This window comes from Aythya marila (genome assembly GCF_965140915.1).
Source record: "Aythya marila genome assembly, chromosome: 19".
NCBI classification, from domain to species: Eukaryota; Metazoa; Chordata; class Aves; order Anseriformes; family Anatidae; genus Aythya; species Aythya marila.
In genome coordinates this window covers 4033797-4048046 of record NC_139060.1, presented here as the reverse complement: position 1 = coordinate 4048046, position 14250 = coordinate 4033797, and positions in this window count along the sequence as shown.

The following is a 14250-nucleotide window of genomic DNA, read 5'->3' as shown; positions in this document are numbered from 1 at the left end:
TCTTGTCACATAACGTGATGGACCCAGCATGGGAAGGCCGTCACCTGGGTCCATCTTCAAGCCTTCCCTCCGATGTGTAGGAACAGGCACTGATGCGCCAACGTTTTGGTTGGCTTTGGGTTAGTTTTTATGACTGCTATTTTGCCACTGTTTTGCCACCATTATTCACCTCCCCCTCTTCCTTCCTTCTGACATGCCAAAAAAAAAAAAAGAAAAGAAGAAAAAAAAAAAAAGAAAAAAAGCAGCTTAAACATATTTTGCGGTTAAACCACTTTTTTTTCATGTCGGCTGGTTCCCACTGGGCTGAAAAGCAATAAAAAGTCAGGAAGAAGTATGGGCTCCCCTCTCAGCTTTGTCATGTGGATGAATAGCACAGTAAAAAGCGCTGAATGCTATCGGTTAAAACGAACTCGCTGCTCTTCCAAGTACATTTTGCAATGCTCTGATGCAAAGGGGTGGGGGATCGGGTGGTGAAAAACCTCTCCCAGAGATGGATCCTTTGTCGGGCTAAAGATTTTTGCATTAAAAAGAAATTCTGGTTATAATCACTCTACCCACAGCAACATTTGCAGTCCTCCCTCCCTCTGCCCTCACTCCCCCCACTTTTCTGTGGCACTGAAATAAATCTCAAGGTATTGCAACTCGCAGCACGGCTATCTTTGAGCATCTTGGAGGCTCTGTCAATAAGAGGCCAGGCAAGTAGCGCTGGAGTGCAAAGATCCTCTTATTATCTCCCTTCGCAGCCCTTCCTGGGCATTTCTCTCCCCCGTGTTCCTCATCAGGTCCTTGATCATGCTGATAAGAAAGAAAAAAAAAAAAGAAATAAAAAAAAATGCTGGGCATGGTCTGAGGGAAATAGCAAAAGTAGATGACAAGACTTTGTAGTACTTTACATTTTCGCCCAGAAAATACTCCGGTTTGGAATGTTAATATCTAATTGCAGATAAAAGTAGCCGAGCAATTGCTGGAGAATTTCCCATTAAGATGCTCAGATACTTAGAAATCACTTCTTCCTCGGGTTTTGATCTCCTATTGTTGAGCAAGCTGAAAGCAGTTCACATGAGGAGAAAGCAGGCTCCATTGTGTACGACAGAGCTCTTCTCCAGTAGAGAGAGCTGGACTGGAGTTTTTCAAAGAAATGTGTTTTTCTTTTCTCTCCCATGCTCCTTTTTTTTTCTTTTTCTTTTTTTTTTTTTTTTTGTTCCTATTAGTGTAAGGCAATTTCTCAAAACTCAAACCTTCCTGAAGAGCATTCAACCCCAACAAGATGGTTTAGCAGGGCCAAGAGCTGTGCAGTAAAACCCTCTTACAAGGGGAAGGAGACACAAGGAGAGGAAGAGATTATCCAGGACTTTCAAGTGCTTGTTGTTCAAACCAAGCTCATGTCACGGATATTTGGTCAGGAGCAGGGGTTGGAGTCGCGGTCTCCCACCTGCCCCCAAAAAGTGAGTGCTCTGGAGGGAACAAAATGTCACGAACTCTGACAGTCATTTCGGGTTCAGAATAGGGGAATTTTCAATTTTAACCAGCTTTGTATGTTGCAGAAGCCATATTCTGCCCAGACCCACCCAGAGTGTCTCTCTTGGTTTGGTCCTTTTTTTTTCCATCCCTAAAGATGAAGCCTATATGGGCGCCAGTTTCCAAGGCAGGGAAGTCTCAGGTCAGGGTAAATCTGGAAGTTTTGTAGATGTACCCCTGGGGTGGTGGAAAGGGGCTGGCTACTGACACACTCCTACCTGCACAAAGGCTTTAGCTCAGGCAGCTGAGGCCAGCCTGGACACACAGCCAGACTCTCCAGAAAGCAGAGGGCAGCAGGTCCTGCAGAGACAGCAGGTGGGTCTCAGGGAAGAACATTTTGTCATTTTTCCTTCTATTTTTCTTCTCTCTTGTCTAGTTTTTCACTGGTCTGCTTTCAATGTTGGAGAAGTAACAGCATTTTTATTTTTTTTCTGAAACTCCACTCGGGTTGGGTGTCTGTTATGCCTCACTGGGGAAAAGTTGAAGAAAAATTAAAGAATGAGGTTTTGTCCTTGGGTATCCTCACAGGAATTTTTTGTGTCCATCTCTTCCCTTCCCACCTATCCCTAAACTGGGCTGCCAGAAAGAGTCTTGGGGTTTCCTGGGAGGACTGGGGGCTTCTGAACGGAGAAGGACATCAGCAGAGGCACTGTACCCTGGCGCTGGATGCTGCACACAGCAGGTGCTGCTGGAGGAGGTGGAAGGAGCTGACCGTCCTCTTGGTGGCCCATGAAAAGGAGACACCAAAAAGGAAGGATGTAGTGGAGACCCCAGCCTCAGCAGAAGGAAATGTTTCATTGCAAAACCATGCACTGAAGGGAAATCTGGAGGTCCTGAGCCCTGCTCAGATCAGGGCTAACTTGGGTCAGGCTGCTCAGGGCTGCTCCCTGGATACTTCCCGGGCTGGAGCTTCATCCAGGCTGTCTCCAACCACTGTGAACATTTTTCCTTGTAACTAGTTGAAATTTCTCTTGTTGCTACTTGTGACCATTGCTACTCATCCTTCAGCTTGAGAAGAGCCTGGCTCTGATTACACTGAAATTCAGGTGAGTGGAAGGGTCCGACTTGGGGAACTCAGTGCTACGGAACGACCATGGAGGACAAGGGCTCTGGAGGATTCAGAGAGTGATAGACAGATAATGAACATCCACAGATAAGCGGATAAAATGCTTACAAGGGATATAATCCCTTCTGTTCCTGGTGATAAGCCAGCTGCTGACTGACAGAAGCAAGGAGGAAAACCCTTCTGGGAAGATTATTCCAAACCTGGTGAATTTAAGCCATGGATACTTGCAGAACTGGCTGTGGCAATCTCAGAGTCATTAGGGGTTATCTCTGGAAGCACCAGAAGACTGAAAAGGGACGAAAATCGCCTAACTTTTAAAAAGTATTGGGAAAGTGGGCAGAGGTGGGGAGCTACAGACCCATCAATTTAACTGCAATCTCTGCAAAATCTGATTGAAAGATACAAATACACTACGTGCGGGTATCTAGAAGGTGTGCAGGAAAGGAGTCTCAGTGATTATGGCTTTATCAAGGACACCCTTCTTCAAATGCCTCTGTGACAAACTGGAGAAATGAACTGAAAAACGAAGAGACTGAGATTCAGCTGGGGCAGCCAGAAAGTAATATGCCTGGGGATGATGGACTGCGCAGGCGAGCTGGGCTTCAGTTCAACAGCAAAAGGTCTGGGGTTTATTCTGTTCCACAAAGTGAGCGTGAGCCAGTGATATCAAGCTGCTACAAAAACGGCGAACATCATCCAGGTTGTATGAAAAGACAAACATCGTCCCAGGTTGTATAAAAAGGCAGATGATCTAGGAGATGTGCAGCAGTCGTAGGGACTGATGATGCTGAACCAGAGCTCCGTGGCCAGAGGGGTTATCATATGGGAAGGAAGAGGTTTGACAACTGGACAGAGATCAGGGGGAAGCAGCAGGAATTATGAGAGCTGGAAGGAACCGGCTTCAAGGAGAAAAGTAGTCTAGGAGAGAAGGAAAGTGGAATATTTGTTTGGGGAATGAAGGCTTATCTGCAGACCCAGTTTCGGAAAGAGAAAAACACGGTGATTTCTTTTCTGCTTGGATCTTGGATTGAAGTGAAAGCTCTAGCCAAAGCCAGTGCCTGGAAGCTCAGGGAGCCCTGGAAAAAGAGATCACTGGATTTATTTGAGGACTGGTGAGTGGGTGTAAATAAAGCGAGCTGCGCTCAGGATATACTCAGGCTCTGCATCAATGGAATCTGCCCTGCGTGGCACCCAGCGTCTGCTGCTGCACTGCAAAGGCATGGCAGGGAGGTTGGAGAAATGCTGAATTTAACATTTTTCCTTTTGCGAAATGTCTCCTGCCGCCTATGCAGGCGTGTGGAGGGAGGAGTGACAGAGCCACGGTCAGCAGGACATGGCATGCAGCTTTCTGCTGGGGGCTGAGCTGATCCCGTCCCCTGGCATCACCCCCGACCCAGCCCGATGTGTGTGCTGGGGCTGTGTGGAGCCCCCCGGGATGGCACGTTGGTGGCTCTGCCTGTCATTTAGGGCACACCGTGAGCAAAACCCTGCAGTGCACTGCCTTGGTTGGGTGCCAGCGCGTGGTGGAGGCACCTGTATGGAGATGGCAAGAGGAGCAGCTTTGCATGCTCAGCAGCACTGGGTGGGGAGGAAGGGGAGTTTTGAGCAAAGAACATAACGGCCTTGTCCTTGGGTTTCATCTGCTGCTGTTTTGGGGACTTGTTTTTGATTTTTTTAGGGAGCTATTACCCGTGACTGCCGCGTCCCCGTGCTTTCTGTGTCAGGTGAAGAGGCACAAGAGATGACATTCCTGCAGCAAGCCCCAAAGCAACATCTCCACCAGACAGAGGACAGCAGCTAGCAGGGAAAAGTCCTTTTGGACCACTCCAGATGGACCCCTGAAGTCTCAACCGAGAAGCCCACAGCTTCCAGCAGTCTGCACAGCGCTGATCCATCCTGGATGCCCTCCTGGATGAGCATCTGGGGAGAGAGAAATTATCTTTCCTTTCCTTTGCAGAATTGCCATTTGATAGAGAAATAGGAGCTTGTAATAGCTACTCAGAGATGGGCAGAAGCCCAGGAGAGGAGCAGAGAGAGGGCTCTTTGGTCTGCTGGCAGGCCTTGCGCCAGACAGCCCCGTGCAGGCTCCAAGAGCCAACCCGCAGAAAATGATTCACGTCAAGCGAGTGCGGAGTTGGCCTCCCCTTGTCTGTGTCCTGGGAGGGCTGCCAAGCCCCCGTGCCTTGGAGAAAGAGTGGAGCAGGAGCCTGGATCGGCTGACATCGGCTCTACTCGAGCTACAGCAAAGGAGGAGGCACGGGGCAGCTGGAGACGTGCAGGGGATATCACCAAGAGCTCATCACCGCTCATCCGAAGGAGCTCAGGTCTCCTGTTGGCATCCCTGGTCTTCTGTCAGGTTGCTTTGTGATCCCAAGCGCCTGCACATCGCTATGTAACCCACCGTGGATGGCTATAGGTAACTCTAGGGACTGCAGGGAGCTTCTCCTCTCCAGGCTGGGGGAAACTTCCAGCAAGCCTCACAGCCCCTGTAAGGGAGTGAGAAGAGCGTGGTGGTCTCTGCATTAATTAAGGGTATCCTATCCATATTGATGAAAAGAAATGGCTTTTAGCACCATATGTTTTCGTAAAAAACACATCATTTTAAAACTACCCCACGTACTTGCAGCAAATATCAGCCCATGCTATAGGCACACTTTACCAAAGAAGGCTTTCAGCCTCATTTAAAGAAATCCAGGGAAGATTCTGCTTCCTGTCACCCAAGGGCAAGCTGCAGGATCAAAAGAGATACTATCCTCAGCTATAAAACACTGTATGTATTTATCCAGACTCCAAAGGCCATTTTTATAACTTCAGTCTTGGTTTAATTTTCCATACACTTATCTTTTTTGCCATGTTTTGGAAAATATATAAGGATTGGCTATTGGAACATGCAGCTTTGTGCAAAATATTTAATCGAAGCCCTTAATTGCAAGCTGTAAATGCAGTACTAGTGACAGATTGTAAAGCCAGAAACCATTTGGTCAACACACAACAGCTAACAAGAATTTTTCAGCAAAGAGGAAAAAAAATAGGGTATATTGGACAGTCATGTAGCATAGACATGAGTTTTATTGCAAAAAAAAAAAAAAAAAAATGTTTCAGGAAATTTAGGAAAAAGAGGAATGTAAAATGTGTTGTGAGATCCATAAGGCATTTGATAAAAATCAGGCTTCTTCCATATTTATTTTTTTTTTTCCTGTAGGAAAAAATATGTACTTTAAATCAGCCAAAAGAGGTGATATATTATTCTTATTGAATGTAATTTTGTCTATAAGCGCTTTGAAGACTTCAAACAAAAAACAAACAGAGGGCTGGAAAACAAGTCTCTGGAAGATTTAGCTACTCCTGTTCAACTCGTGTTTCCTCTTGTTGCCGTGAAGCTTGGTTGATTCCTTGAACGTTTGCAGTGACAAGCTCCTCCTGAGATGTGCAGTTGCAAGTATTGCGCATCTGTGTACAGACGCTCAGAAAATAGCTTCCCCTTTGCATTTGCTACATGACTAGTGAGATGCTTTATGTACAACACGGCAAGGTCAGATGCTGCTGCAGTCGGTTACTACTTCAGCAGTAGCTGAAGCATGGAATATTTATATTAATTGGGGAACTACTTATCTGTCAAGAGGCACCTCTCTAAAGGTTGTTAAGAAAAAAGGACAATAACTTCTTTAATGACTGCTCAAGTTTAAAGGCATTCTTTAAGAATTAATTAAATTAAGACTATTTGGAGAGCCAGGAGACTTTTATACATAAAACTAAGGTTGTTTGGACTTATTGGAAACAGAATTTCGGCTACTATTAAACCTTGAGGAAACTAAAAGAATGACTCAGAAAATTGATGGAACAAAAGAAAAACTCATAAGATGCTCTGAGAATTTCTTGCTGCAAGAACAAAGGCAATTAGAAGTGTACTGCACAGGCATTCAGCAGATTACATATTCATGAGCCGAAGACATTACCAAGTCCTTCCCCCAACGCGGGTGAAGGGCTGACAGCCGTCAATTTACCCTTCCCACGACGCAAGGGGATGAGGTGGGGTCTGAAAACTCTGTGCAGAGCTAAAGGTCTTTGTCCCCATCCTTTGCTTGGGGTCGTTGCAGGCTGGGTTGTGGAAGCCCAGCAGTTCAGGAGGATGCTGAGCTGTACATTCACTGATGAGATGAAGCCGTAAAATACCACCGCAAAATTTCATTTGCGTTTTTGAGCTGATTTAAGAGGGTACCAAAACGCCCCCATAGCTCAGGGTGTTGACAGCTTCTCCTCTAAAGGCCAGATTGGCTAGGAGGTGTTTGCTTGAAATTCAGAGACTGGCTAAATTTGGGTCATGGAGCAGGATGAGTGCGGTTGTGTTCAGATGCAGGAACTTTGATATTCTTTGATGTGTCTTTCTTAAGGCAGATCTTGCTATGGCCTCTTTCAAATAAGTGACTTAAATGTTTGCATTGGCTTCACGGGGTTTATTTAAGATTATTCACATTTATTATTACCAGCTGTTTAGATTATCCCTGATATACCCAAATAGGATTTACGAGACTCCCCACACACATACAGACAAGTCCTCTCTGCACCTTGTTTTTTATCTACCATTAAAGCAAGATTCCAACCCATTTCAGGAAAAAAGGCACTTAGATCTCCTTCAAGGGTAAATCCACTCTGACCATATAATCTGTTATAAAGTCTCCTCGGAGAGATGCACAAAGGAGACTGTAACTGGAATAATCATCATTTATTGCTTATGATCTCCTTTGGTTCAGAGTTTACTTTTGCTTTCTTCAGCAATAAAATAACCACAAATCAATCACAAAAACTGTTGTGCTTGTTCTGCATCGAGGCAACTTTTGGGGGTGTAGTGAAGAGCAGCATTACACCTCTGAACTGCCATTAAAGGGGATGTGGAAGATAGAGCCCTCCTTGTGTATCTTTTAGCAGCTTCTGAGACAAAGCCCAGCAGCAGGAGACATCATTTCTACTCCTGACCTGCCTAAAAGTTTGCACCTGAGAAATGGTTAGGACGAGGAGAACCCTAATGACCCCTAACGATCTCCTAATCAGCCCCAACTGGCCCAGCCATAGCAGGGCTGTATTTAAGCCCAGACCAGGGCAATCAGCCTCCTTCTGTCTGTGTGTGGGGCTGTCTCCAGTCCTTTTGTGGCTGTGCTCTTCTTCTGGATCATGCCCCACAAACTGCCCTCCTGGATGGGCTTTCAGTGCTATCTCTGGAAACTCCCTTATACCCTGGACTCTTGACATCCAGCCTTACTCAGGTAAGGTGGGAGGGCTGGGGGGGACCTAGCACAGCTGTGGTTATTGGGTTGCATGGAGCAGGAGAGAGCTTGGTCCTAGGGGAACAATTTTTCAACCTGTTGGCCTGTGCACAAACCCTGGCGGCAGCAGTAGCTGTGTGAGGTAATTGAGGTGGTTTGGCTTTTACTTATGTTCTTGGAAGGAGCAATTTTAGAGAAACCCACGGTCTCTATACTCAGTGCTGATGTTTGCTGCAAGATCATTGCTTGTGCCTCACTGCTTTCCTCTCCTCTTGTGCTGCCCTTGCTCCCCTGTGGGTTGGGTGCTCTTTGTGGGGCTGCTGCCAGAGCTGCTCCCTGCAGAAAGTCTCTGCCCTACCAGCATAAACCAGTGCCCTGCATCTATGGCCAAGGAGGGCACACGCCTGGGTCAAGTGCAGTGTGAGCATCTCACTGCAGCTACCCCCAGAGCAGGTGCAGAAGCAGGATGAGTCCCGCAGGTCCCTGCCCTGTGCTGTTTGCATTGCTGTGCTGCACAGGGTGTGCAAATATTCCCCCTGTGTGCGGGGGCACCGCTGGTGAGCAGGAGCAGGGGCTGCCATTTACATTGTGCTCGCAGCTCAGGCCCTGCACCGAGGGCTGTTCCACGTGGCCCAGGATAAACAATGAGCAAATCGCATCGATTCGGAGCAGCCAGCTTGCATCGCTAATCATATTTCTGAAAGATGCCAACAGAGGGCATCCGCTGCCAGACACACAGCCTGCATCCTCCTGCTGCAAACCCTCTGCCTGTATTCAGCTAAAGAGCATCTCAGCTTTTAACCCTGTCCCACTTGGGCTCAGGTTAAGCTTTGTCAGTGGCTTTTTAAGCAAACAGCCTTTTTTTAGTAGTGGTTTTTTTTTTTTTTTGACCTTTCTTTTGGAGAGAAGAGAAGGAAGAGGGTGGGAGAACAATAATCCACAGCTGCAGTCTCTTGGTCAAGGCGGGACTTTGATAACTGGTGTCTAAGTGGGATCTCTGTAGAGCCTGGCAGAGCAAGAGCCAGGTTCAAAGGGAAGGTGGAGGCTCTGATGTTGTCCTATGCTGCTGTAAACAAAATCAGAAGCACTGCTGTGCTGGGGCTGGAGGAGAGTGGGAGCCTTCATGACAGATGTCCTGTCTTTTGTGGGCTTAAATAGTCAGTTTTATTTATAGGTGTTTATTCCTGGTGTTTAATCTCCTTGTTTCATGTCTCTCGTGGACAGTCAAAAAGAAATCGAACTTCTAAAGCCTGCTGCTCCCTCTGGTAAATACACATTGATGTTTGGGCTGTGGAGCAAGCTCACTCTGAGCATGCTGTTGCTCTTATTTTGTTAAGATCTCACACCAAAGCAACTGAGACCTTCCCAGGCTAGGATGCAGGCATGTTAATCCAGCTTTGACTGGGGCAGCAGAGGTCCCAAGGCAAGGGCTGGTGTCAGAGGCAGGGCTTGAGTGAGGGTTAGGAATGGCAGAAGTCTTATCAGAGCTTTCCTCCCTGAACAGCAGAAGTTAATAAGTGCAGAAGCTGTGGAACTGTGCTAAAAACAAGTGGGCTGAAAGCAAGGGTCAGTCTGAGCTGGCTGAGGTCTTTGGTGTAAGAGGATGGCTCCGAGCTCTCAATGGAAATATGGATAAGGCACAGGACAGATTCTGCTCCCCGTAGTTGTGGGATTCTTTTAAATCAGCCAGGTAGGAGTGTAACCTCAGCAGTGAAGTATTTCCTCTTCCAGAGTTTCCAGCTGCTATGCACACAAAAATAGGGTTAAAAAATACTAAACTGGGTGGCTGGTAGTCCAGGGTGGTTCCCTGTGCTTAGAGAGCCCTGTCTCAAAGCTACAGCTGATTCAGGCTGTGCCATGGTTACCCTGGCCCAATAGTTTGTATTCTGGGCCCAGTTTAACTCCTGGTGTGGGGACAAGCTTTCTTCTTAACCTTTCAAAAAGCACATCCTTAATAGAGCAGCTTGCAATACATGGAGGTGATATTTTTAGGAAAAACACTTGATTATTTACCCAGGGTGTGTCCAATAGGACATCTAAAAAAAATAAATCTATGTACGTGTAGGTCATCTGCATTTCACATTACAGACTGAGGGCCAGAAGCATAGATCCAGGTTTGATTTATGGACTGCCACGGAGATCTAAGAAATTTATGATTTGATTAATCCAATCCATATATCTTTTTCTTTATTACCGGTAATTCCTGTTATATATCAAAGCCTTCTGAGCAGTAATTTGGCTGGCTGATGTGCGTCAGTGTTTTCTAAGGGTTAAATTCCCATGTACCAGCTAGAAAAGGAACTGCTGGGATCTGTTGGGTAAATGTTTTCAGCTCCACTGGAGTCTGACTTACCAGGTGGATTTGTTCTAGTTTACCAAGTGCATTTAAGGCACATAGCATGTGTGAAAGACCAGCACTGGGGTTGTGGGGGGACTTCTTTGTGAAATACATTCATGTGCCAGGGTGGCCAAAGCTTGTAGAAGAGGAGCAGGCACCTGCAGTGCTCCCAGGCAAGGAGGCAGTGCCCAGCCAGGATAACCAGCCAGGATGACCAGTCCTGGTGCTGCAGGGAGAGCAGGGGATGTGGTGGCTGCAGGTGGGTGAGGAGCCTTGGCAGGGAGGCTGTTGAGAGCTGGTCCCTGCTGGCAGTCAGTGCTTCCATGTGCGGGAAGGTAAGGGTTTGGCATAGGGCAGGAAAAGCAAATCAACTAATTAACTCAATGAGGAAACAACAAGAATAACGTACCTTGGATTGAATGAGGATGTGACCTGAGACTGGAGATACTTCTGCTGGTAAACATGTTTTCTGTGTGCTTTTTTTCCTGTAACACTATTGACATTTTTAGAATGACCAGAATATTTCAGAGCACATTTAATGAGACAAATACTGGATTTCGATACTGTCAACTCCAGAAAGCAGGAGGTGGGTCCTAAATTACCTTCAAAACCATAACAGAAAAAGTGCAAGATTTCATTCACCTTCTGCTTTTCCAGCCACTTGCCCCCCCCCCCCCCCTTTGCAGCCCTTCTCCCCTGGGAGCAGGGTGCTGACAGAGGGAGGTGGGACAGGTGTGGTGCTCGTGGTGCTGGGGGAGGCAGTGAGCACAGCATGCACCTGGCAGCCCTGGAGCACATTCTTGGTGCAGGCTGCAGCTGTGTGAGCTTCCCCTGCGTGGCCCTGCTGTGCCTGGCTCCCTCAGGGCTGGGGGTGCCTTGCCTCAGCCCTGCAACCCCTGGTCCCTGCTGATGGATACTGGGGGTGCCAATTAGCAGCAGCCCCATGTTCATTTGGTGATGAGGACTCCCACCTGTCAGGGACAGGGGAGTTGAGCATGGTTTTACCCAGGCTTTAATAATGCCTCAGCTATGTGAAGCTGCCTGGGTTCAGCCAGCCACCACTTTCAGAGAAGCCCTGTGTCTTCATTACCTTCCCCTTGAGCCATCTGGTCCTCCAACCTGACCTTTTTTTAAAAAGATTGGCTAAAAAAAAAATCTGGAGCAGTCCCTGAACAGAAGACCTTGTGTGTCACGTTGAAGCCCAGAGCAAATTTTTATGTCCAAGCTGTAAAACCTTGAAAATAAAGACTTATAATTGAGAATCTGGCTGAAGCGGAGTGAGCAGAGATGGTATAATTAAATTCTGTGGTGGATATAATTAACCCATTTATTCATTTATTACCCTTTACACTGCTAATGCAGGCTACACCATCACCATTTGTTTGCGAAAGACCTGCTGTACCTGGCTGTGGGGCTGAGCAGGGAGGGAGGGCTCTGACAGCCCCCTGCCCAGAGCCCAGCCTGCTCTCGGATGAGCTCCAAAGGAGGAGGATGGAAAGCAAAAGCTCTGGGTTGTGCTTTGGACTCTGGGGCAGACCTGACAGGTGACTTTGATCAAGTGTGGTGCTTTGGGAGAAAAGGGCTTTTGTTGTTTGTTTTTAAGAGCAGAGTGGCTCTGTTGTACGCCCAGTGCTGTGGCACCGAGTTCTCACCGTGCGCTATCAAGGGCTGCTGTGATATCCGCCCTGACGTGCGCAGATTCCTGCTTTCTCTCCTCTGTAGTTCGGTGTGGAAATGGCACTTGCAGACCCGTAACACAGATAACTACTCACCCATCCTCTGGGAGAGCCTCATCTGACTAAAAGCCAAGCTGGCTTTTCCAGAACGGAGCTGTCTTTTTTATTTATTTTTTTTTTACCAAAGATGCATTTCGCTTCACTCTCTTGCAGCCATCATGAGATAAAAAACAATGAATCAACCAGAGATTATTTTTCATGAAAGTTTAATGAGGCACTGTCCCCTTCCTCTGCTTGTGTGAGCTAACCTGGCTGAGCATGGAGGGCTTGAACATGGAATAAAAACCCTCTGCTTGAGAGGCAAGAAGTGTAGGGAAAAATCCTGTGCTCGCTGGCATCTATCACACCCAGCTGTCCTGTTGGAGCTGTGCTGTTTGCAGTTTAGCCCCTGTCCCTCAGCCCATCCATCTCTTGGCAGTGAAACCCAAGCCTTGTTCCCTCCCCCACCGCCCCTCTCCTTCCCTTTGCTGCTCCTTAATATTTCATGCATCAAAGAAGTTTCACTTGTAATGCACAAACTGATTAATTAAGTAGAGTGCAAGAGTTACGTGCATTTAAAGTTTCTTTCATCTCGGGCAGGAGGGAGCCGTGCCGGAGGCTGTTAGTGCTCGGCAAGCAGTGCTGAGGGTGGCCATGAAGGAGGGGGAAGCTCGGTGTGGAGCATTCCTGCTGCAGCCCCCTTCCAGCAAAACAGCCTCGCTTTGAGCCTTTGGCTCGAGCAACTGGTTGCTTCCCAGTTGTTTTTGGGGTCTCCTCTGCTCCAGAAGGGTGCTGGCCAGGCTGTCCCTGCCTCCCCCTTGCTGTGGGGCTGTCTGGAGAGGGGATTTGTAGTGGGGCACCTGCCTGATTTCAGACCTTGAGGTAAGGGCTTGCCTTGGGCTCTGCGGGGTCCCTTTTCAGTGCTGCTTCAGTCCTAGGACCAGCTGGATGTGCTCCTGGGGATGTGTGGCTGAAACCCCAGTGGGCAGCAGTGTGGGTTACAAAGAGGGTGGTGCCACTCAGCAGGAAAATTCACAAATGCCCTGTGGTGATGGGCACCTGTGTACCAGCACTATCTGTAAAGCAAGTGTTTACTCCATACCTTGGCCCCAAATGCTCCAAGGCCTTAGCTGGCTGTGAAAATTGTGCAGCCCTCTTAATCCTCCCCTGTTACTAGCCCAGGGTCTTCTGAACTGAGCTTAGGGATGGTTCCCCTGCGTCTGGAGATCCTTTACTGGATATCCCTGCAGTGTCTGAATGAATTATTGCATCTAACTTGCATTTGAGGGGGGGGAGAAGGAATCCAGCTGCTGCTGGCTTTAGCTCCCCTGCTTTTGCAAAGCATCCCCTTGGGGTGCTTATCTGCAAGTGGCCAGGAAGATCCTAGCGTGATGCTGTGTCAGGAGGACATCTCCTGCGGCCCTGAGCGCAGCGTGGGGTCTGTTGGCTCACCATTAACCCAGAAGCAAGGATGTCACCTACTGAAATGCGAAGGGTGATCTCTGCATCCCCTTGCTCGCTCTCCCGGGAGGCGTTTCTCTGAATTGCTGACCCAGCCTGTCTCGTGCTCTGCTCGTGAGCTGACAAAGGCACAGCTTGAGCAATGTGGTCGCAGACCACAGTCAGGTACCATATGGCTGAAGACCAGCGTTTCTACACTGCGGCTTGGGAGCAAAATTAATTTTGTGGTGTTTCCTTCAGAATATAAAAATCCTTCTTGCTTCTGTAGCAGAGTTATTGATGCCGAGGTGACTCTTGCAGGGTGAAATATAAGCCTCTGATTGCATCATAGCTCTGACTTTCTCCACTTGCTAGCAGTCCGATTTGTGGTGTTACAGACATAAATTGTTCTGTATATTGTAAATACGTAGTACGTTTTAATGATTGTTGCTCTACGCACATATATTTGGTAATAGAGCCAATTGAAAACCACTTCAGAAAGCTGCTATTGATATTTTTGCAATAACCTCCTCCTCGGTGCCAGCCAATAAAAGATGCATTAGTTCTGCGTGTCCAGAAATCCAGCTCACAGGATTTGAAGGTTCAAGAATGCTTCGCCTGTGACCCTTTAAATGAGAATGACTTTTCCTTCTCCATCCTTCCTATGCCTAGGTAGTGTAAGTATTTTAAGCATTTTCCAGCAAAATTCAGCACAAAGTTCTTCAGAGAGGCGCGAAACCATGGGTTTACCTGAATCCCACCTGGGATAGTTGTATAGAAGGGGCAAGCCCTGGATCTGAGCAGCTCTGCTTGGAAATAAGGAAGTGCCTAAGTTCCTGCTAAAATCTGCTCAGGTGAAAATTCAGAAAGTGTTGAGCAGGCTCAGGCATGAGGCAGGCATAGTTGGGTGTA